Here is an 8,291-nt window from a genome sequence, read left to right as displayed (position 1 = left end):
TTTATGGAACATGTCCACAAAAATATCTAGCTGTCAACACTGAATATTGCATTGTTGCATTTCTTTTCACAGTTTATGAACTTACATTCATATTTTGTTGAAGTATTATTCAATAAATATATTTATAAAGGATTTTTGAATTGATGCCATTTTTATAATATTTAAAAAAAAATCTCACATACCTCTTGGCATACCTTCAAGTACCCCCAGTGGTACGCGTACCCCTATTTGAGAACCACTGCCCTAATTCATTCTTTATTAACATTTAAATATATAATGTCTTTTTAAATACTTTAAAAACAACAAATAATACATTGATGGATGAACCAACAGCACTAACTTTTATTTTAGCCGTATCTAAGATCATAAAACATAACATTTGTTTTCATTGACAAACGCTGACATTAAAATGACATACATTAGCCCAGATTATGAGAGAAATAAACATGTGATTTGAATTCACACCAATTGTGATCATTTACACATATTGTTAGTTTAAAATAAAATAATGTCATGACTGCAATATATAGGATTATCCATTTTGCAAATAATAACGTATATTTTTCTATTATAATTATTGTACAATGCAATAATTTATGTGATTTTTTACGGGTAATTATAATCACTGAAAGTCTTACGGGAAATATTGTTGCATGTGTTCGAAAAGTGTCATTTGGAAACGGCCCCATCTTTCTAAATGCAATTCATGCTCCCCATTCATTCCTGACGGCTGAATTACAACATTGCCCTCTGCTGGCTAATGGATGGAAGTGCAAGCCTTTGCAACAGCATAACATCACGATATAGGACACACAAAGAAAAATAAAGTTGAAATCACGAAAGTTTAAGACTACAATTATTTACTCACATTTGATGTATTCGTTTCCTTTCATGTACAAACCCCAAAACCAGTAAATTTGGCACGTTGTGTAAACCGTAAATAAAAACAGAATACAATGATTTTCAAATCCTTTTCAACCTATATTCATTTGAATAAACTTCAAAAACAAGATACTTAACTTTTGAACTGGAAAACTTTATTTTTTGCAAATACTAGCTCATTTGGAATTTGATGCCTTCAACATGTATCAAAAAAGCTGGAGCAAGAGGCAAAAAAGACTGAGAAAGTCGAGGAATTCTCATCAAACACTTATTTGGAACATCCGACAGGTGAACGGGCTAATTGGGAACAAGTGGGTGCCATGATTGGGTATAAAAGCAGCTTCCATGAAATGGTGAGTCATTCACTAACACGGATGGGGCGAGGGTCACCACTTCGTTCAAGATCAACATTTTTCAACGAGTTATTGCAAGGAATTAAGGGATTCCATCATCTATTGGTCTGTAATATCAATAAAAGGTTCAGAGAATCTTGAGAAATCACTGCATGTAACATTGAATGCCCTTGACCTTGGATGCTTCAGGCAGTTCTGCATCAAAAAGTGACATCAGTGTGTAAAGGATATCACCACATGGGATCAGGAACACTTCAGAAAACCACTGTCAGTAACTACAGTTTGTCGCTGCATCTGTAAGTGCAAGTTAAAACTCTACAATGCAAAGCCAAAGCCATTTATCAACAACACCCAGAAACGCCGCCGGCTTTGCTGGGCTCCAGCTCATCTAAGAGGGACTTATGCAAAATGGAAAAGTGTTCTGGGGTCTGACGAGTCCACATTTCAAATTATATTTGGAAACTGTGGACGTGGTGTCCTCCGGAACGAAGAGGAAACGAACCATCCGGGTTGTTATAGGCGCAAAGTTCAAAAGCCAGCATCTGTGATGGTATGGGGGTGTATTAGTGCCCAAGGCATGGGTAACTTACACATCTGTGAAGGCACCATTAATGCTGAAAGGTACTTATAGGTTTTGGAGCAACATATGTTTCCATCCGAGCAACGTTATCATGGACGCCCCTGCTTATTTCAGCAAGACAATGCCAAGCCACGTATTACAACAGTGTGGCTTCATAGTAAAATAGTGTGAATACTAGACTGGCCTGCCTGTAGTCCAGACCTGTCTCTCATTAAAAATGTGTGGCGCATTATGAAGCCTGAAAAACCAGGCTTCATAATGGTGTACATCAAGCAAGAATGGGAAATAATTCCACCTGAAAAGCTTCAAATAATATGTCTCCTTAGTTCCCAGCAAAAAATTCCATTAACAATTCTGCCCAGTGCACCACTTTGTTGTCATGAAGGTATTTGTTAACACAATGGTACATTATAGTTTACTTGACAAACGATACCCTAGTTTAACATATTTCTTACACAGCTCCTGTATTGCATATTGTAATGGTGTATGTAACGGTGCTGAAAGCTTTATGTAAAATAAATATTATATTCATTTAAAGGCCTACTGAAATGAGATTTTCTTATTCAAACGGGGATAGCAGGTCCATTCTATGTGTCATACTTGATCATTTCGCGATATCGCCATATTTTTGCTGAAAGGATTTAGTAGAGAACATCCACGATAAAGTTTGCAACTATTGGTCGCTAATAAAAAAGCTTTGTCTTTACCGGAAGTCGCAGACGATGTCGTCACAAGTGTGAGGACTCCTCACGGCCTCACATTGTTTATAATGGGAGCCTCCATCAGCAAGAGCTATTCGGACCGAGAAAACGACAATTTCCCTATTAATTTGAGCGAGGATGAAAGATTTGTGGATGATGATATTGATAGCGAATGACGAGAAAAAAAATAAATAAAATAAAGTAAAAAAAAAAAAAAGGCGATTGCATTGGGACAGATTCAGATGTTTTTAGACACATTTACTAGGATAATTCTGGGAAAACCCTTATTTTTTTATTGTGTTGTTAGCGTTTTAGTGAGATTAAATAGTACCTGATAGTCGGAGGGGTGTGTCCACGGGTGTCTTGACGCCAGTCTCTGAGGTAAATCGATGGCAGCTGCATGGACGGCGCTGATCTCCGGTTAGAGGCGACTTTTTACCACAATTTTCTCACCGAAACCTGCCGGTTAACAAGCGGTCGGGAACCATGTTACCTTGACTGCTCTGATCCATAGTAAAGCTTCACCTCCGGGAATTTTAAACAAGGAAACACCGTGTGTTTGTGTGGCTAAAGTCTAAAGCTTCCCACCTCCATCTTTTTACTTTGACTTCTCCATTATTAATTGAACAAATTGCAAAAGAGACAGCGACACAGATGTCCAGAATACTGTGTAATTATGCGATTTTAGCCGCAAATGGTGCTGCACTAATATGTTTTCTCCAACCCAGGACGTCACAAACACATCATTCCGCGACGTTTTCAACAAGAAACTCCGCGGGAAATTTAAAATTGTAATTTAGTAAACTAAACCGGCCGTATTGGCATGTGTTGCAATGTTAATATTTCATCATTGATATATAAACTATCAGACTGCGTGGTGGGTAGTAGTGGGTTTCAGTAGGCCTTTAAATAAAACTAAACAAGAAGCCCCATCTTATTTGTCAACATTATTCACATTCACATCATTCCTTATTTGTCCGTCTCAATCCAACATGTTGCATGTGTTTCGTGTATGAATGGATCAATGGTAATGTGTCATTAATAAGCTTGCTCTTCCAAAAAAGAAAAGAAAACAAGGTAGAACTTCTCCAGATGTTTTGCAGCTGCTTGGATCTGGCGGTGAAGATCTAGACAGCGTCTGTCACAAGCAGAGTCCATTTTTCTAATCTGTCCTGAACATTAGGCAGAGTGTCCTTTAGCAAAAACACACATCACAGATCGAGAGTGTCGCTAAAAGTGCTTGCCAGTCTGGCCTCGAGTTCATGTTGAAAGGAGAACAGGAGAGTGAGAACTATTTTAAGCACACAATTCTTCTTTTTAACTCTTATTACCATGAATTCATTAACGTGGCTTCACGGTGGCAGAGGGGTTAGTGCGTCTGCCTCACAATACGAAGTTCCTGCAGTCCTGGGTTCAAATCTAGGCTCGGGATCTTTCTGTGTGGAGTTTGCATGTTCTCCCTGTGAATGTGTGGGTTCCCTCCGGGTACTCCGGCTTCCTCCCACTTCCAAAGACATGCACCTGGGGATAGGTTGATTGGCAACACTAAATTGGCCCTAGTGTGTGAATGTGAGTGTGAATGTTGTCTGTCTATCTGTGTTGGCCCTGCGATGAGGTGGCGACTTGTCCAGGGTGTACCCTGCCTTCCGCCCGATTGTAGCTGAGATAGGCGCCAGCGCCCCCCGCGACCCCAAAAGGGAATAAGCGGTAGAAAATGGATGGATGGATCATTAACGTGGACCCCGACTTAAACGAGTTGAAAAACTTATTCGGGTGTTACCATTTAGTGGTCAATTTTACGGAATATGTACTGAACTGTGCAATCTACTAATAAAAGTATCAATCAATCAATCAAAAACACACAGAGTGAAAAAAAAAAATATATATGTATATATATATATATTATATATATATATATATAGTCATGGTCAAAAGTGTACATACACTTGTAAAAAACATAATATCATGGCTGTCTTGAGATCCCAATCATTTCTACATCTCTTATTATTTTGTAATAGAGTGATTGAAGCACATACTTGTTGGTCAAAATAAAACATTCATGAAGTTTTTTTTTTTTTATGAATTCATTATGGGTCAACTGAAAATGTGACCAAATCTGCTGGGTCAAAAGTATACATACAGCAATGTTAATATTTGGTTACATGTCCCTTGGCAAGTTTCACTGCAATAAGGCGCTTTTGGTAGCCATCCACAAACTTCTGGCAAGCCTCTGGTTGAATTTTTGACCACTCCTCTTGACAAAATAGGTGCAGTTCAGTAAATGTGTTGGTTTTCTGATATGGACTTGTTTCTTCAGCATTGTCCACAAGTTTAAAAACCTTAATTCTAGCTTGATTTAGCCATTCCTTTACCACAGAGGTGTCAAACTCAAATACAGAGTGGGCCTAAAATTTTAAACTGAACAAAGCCGCGGGCCAAGGTTGAACAAATTAACCTTTTAATAGGGACCCAAACAAGTTTTTCATTGAATATTGAACAAGCAGGACTTATATAACTTTATAGTGACATGCAAAATTGAGTTTCAAATAATAATAACAATGATAATTAAAAATTATCAATGGCATATCAAATCAAATTTAAATACAATTTTAATGCCTCTTTTGTATTTGCAGCCTTCTGAGGTAAATATCAACATTAACTTTTTCCAGAGGCTAATACATTTGAAAATAAAATACCAATGAATAAATCAACCATTCCGGCCTTTTTACTGCCCAGTTAATGTCGGGGCTTAGGTGGGCGGGGTTAGGGGGGTTTGTTGGTAGCAGGGAGGGGGGGGTATATTGTAGTGGTCCGGAAGATTTAGTGCTGCAAGGGGTTCTGGGTATTTGTTCTGTTGTGTTTTTGTTGTGTTACGGTGCGGATGTTCTCCCGAAATGTGTTGGTCATTCTTGTTTGGTGTGGGTTCACAGTGTGGCGCATATTTGTAACAGTGTTAAAGTTGTTTATATGGCCACCCTCAGTGTGACATGTATGCTGTTGATCAAGTATGCCTTGCATTTACTTACATGTGTGTAGAAGCCACATATATATTACGTGACTGGGCCGGCACGTTGTTTGTGAGAAGGAAAAACAGACTTGACGACAGGTTGTAAGGGAGGCTAAAGGCAGTGCCTTTGGGCACACCCCCAATATTGTTGTCCGGGTGGAATTCGGGAGAATGGTTGCACCGGGAGATTTTCGGGAGGGGCACTGAAATTGGAGAGTCTCCCGGGAAATCGGTGAATGCGGTGTTACAGCGGCACCGCTGTATAGCACCGGCGGGCCAGCTCTAATGTTAGTTTGATATTGCCTCAAGGGCCAAACAAAATTACACGGTAGGCCAATTTCGCCCGCGGGCCAGAGTTTGACACCTATGCTTTACCACATTTGACATGTGTTTGGGGTCATTGTCCTGTTGGAACACCCAACTGCGCCCAAAACCCAACCTCTAGGCCAGGGGTCGGGAACCTTTATGGCTGACCGAGCCATGAAAGACAAATATTTTAAAATGTATTTCCGTAAGAGCCATATTATACAACTAAATGCATGCATTTTTAATTGATAACAACTTTTTTAGAATACAATAAGTCTCCTATTATTTTTAATAACATTTTTATTCTGAAGCTAAACAATAATAAATACAATACTTCTTACCAATAATGTGACTTATTGAACAGGTGCGGTAGGAAATGGATGGATGGATTAAAATGCATGAGAATGTTTTCTATTTTGAAGGTTATTTTAAACACTGTGATTACCAGCAAAATTATTCCTTACTTGTTGTGTTAAGCAATGTCAGCTAAGATTTATCTGAGAGCCAGATGCAGTCATCAAAAGTGCCACATCTGGCTCTAGAGCCACAGGTTCCCTACCCTTGCTCTAGGCTGATGATTTTAGGTTGTCCTGAAGAATTTGGAGGTAATCCTCCCTTTTTCATTGTCCCATTTACTCTCTGTAAAGCACCAACTCCATTGGCAGCAAAACAGGCCTAGTGCATAATACTACTACCACCATGCTTGACGGTAGGCCTGGTGTTTCTGAGATTAAAAGCCTCACCTTTTGTCCTCCAAACATATTGCTGGGTATTGTGGCCAAAAAGTTCCTTTTTTATTTCATCTGACCACATAACTTTCCTGCAGAAGGTCTAATAAAAAAATGAGCTGTTTGGCCACAAAACAAGTCCATGTCCGAAAACTAGCACATTTAGCTGAACTCCATCATTTTTGTCAAGAGGAGTGGTCAACAAATTCAACCAGAAGCTTGTGGATGGCTACCGAAAGCGCCTTATAGCAGTGAAACTTGCCAAGGGAAATTTAACCAAATATTAACTTTGCTGTATGTATACTTTTGACCCAGCAGATTTGGTCACATTTTCAGTAGACCCATAATAAATTCATAAAATGTTTGTTCCTGTTTTTTTTGTTTTTGTTTGAGTTATGCAAATAAATAATTCTTCTTACGTGCAAGCTGCTTCCTGTTGTTCCGCCCGCCGCATCCAGGAAGGACGACGATGCCACGACCACGTTACAGAAGCCCACCTCCTATCCTCCTCCCTCCCACCCTTAAAGACTATTCCGGACATTTGGAGCAAGAACCCGAAGCAGCCTTGGAGCAGGGACCGGAGGCAACCCCCCCTCAGGAGAATTATTTATCCCTATAAATCAGGCCGTAACAAACAAACACAAGAAAAAAAAAAAAAAACAAGTGTTCCTAAAGTTAACATTAACTTTAACTCACAGGAAGCTAACAGGATAACTCACGAGGAGCGCTAAGGCGGGATTTAGCGCAAGACAAACACAGGGAACCACCAATCATCAAATGTAACAGTTGTGTTAAGCAAACAAAAGCACCAGGATGAGTGAGGCGAAAAACCAGGACTAAATAGCTCTCGGATTAGTGCTCGGCAGCAGGTGAGCGTGCTATACACTAATCAGAGGCAGGTGAAAACAATCAGCACCCATGACAACCAAAACCACACAAACTCAAGGGTGCTGAAAACAGAACTGAAACCACAAGTGGATCACAACCTAAATAAACGTAAACAAATTAACGGCTCATAACACTGTTGTTTTAAGCATTATTGAACTAATAAATGATAAATGGGTTGTACTTGTATAGCGATTTTCTACCTTCAAGGTACTCAAAGCGCTTTGACACTACTTCCACAATTAAAAAAATCACATACACATTCACACACTAATGGAGGGAGCTGCCATGCAAGGCGCCAACCAGCACTCATCAGGAGCAAGGGTGAAGTGTCTTGCTCAAGGACACAACGGACGTGACGAGGTTGGTACTAGGTGGGGATTAAACCAGGGACCCTCGGGTTGCGCACGGCCACTCTCCCACTACGCCACGCCGTCCCTACTAATGCACAAGCCCCAACATTGTCACTCTAAAGCAGGGGTCTCAAACTCAATTTACCTGGGGGCCACTGGATGCAGAGTCTGAGTGAGGTTTGGCCACAAGAAAATATTTATTTATAAAAATATTTTAAAATATCTTAATTTTTTTTCAACACACAATAAAATCAAAATATAAGTTAACAAAATGAAGATTAAGTAATGTGAGGCAATGCAAATTAAACAATAAAAAAAAAACAGTTATTTTTATTGATATGGTCCAGGCACGTAAGAAAACCCTCGTCTCCATGGCAACGTTTCTGTCGCTTTCACTCATTTGGGTTAACATCACGACGAACATGTTACACGTCCGATTCGCCCAGCGACTCTCTGTCGGAGTATCGTTAGTTAGTCGTCCAGTGCACCACAGTTT

Source organism: Nerophis ophidion, linkage group LG07, assembly GCF_033978795.1.
Source record: "Nerophis ophidion isolate RoL-2023_Sa linkage group LG07, RoL_Noph_v1.0, whole genome shotgun sequence".
Taxonomy (NCBI): domain Eukaryota; kingdom Metazoa; phylum Chordata; class Actinopteri; order Syngnathiformes; family Syngnathidae; genus Nerophis; species Nerophis ophidion.
This window is presented reverse-complemented; position numbering follows the sequence as displayed.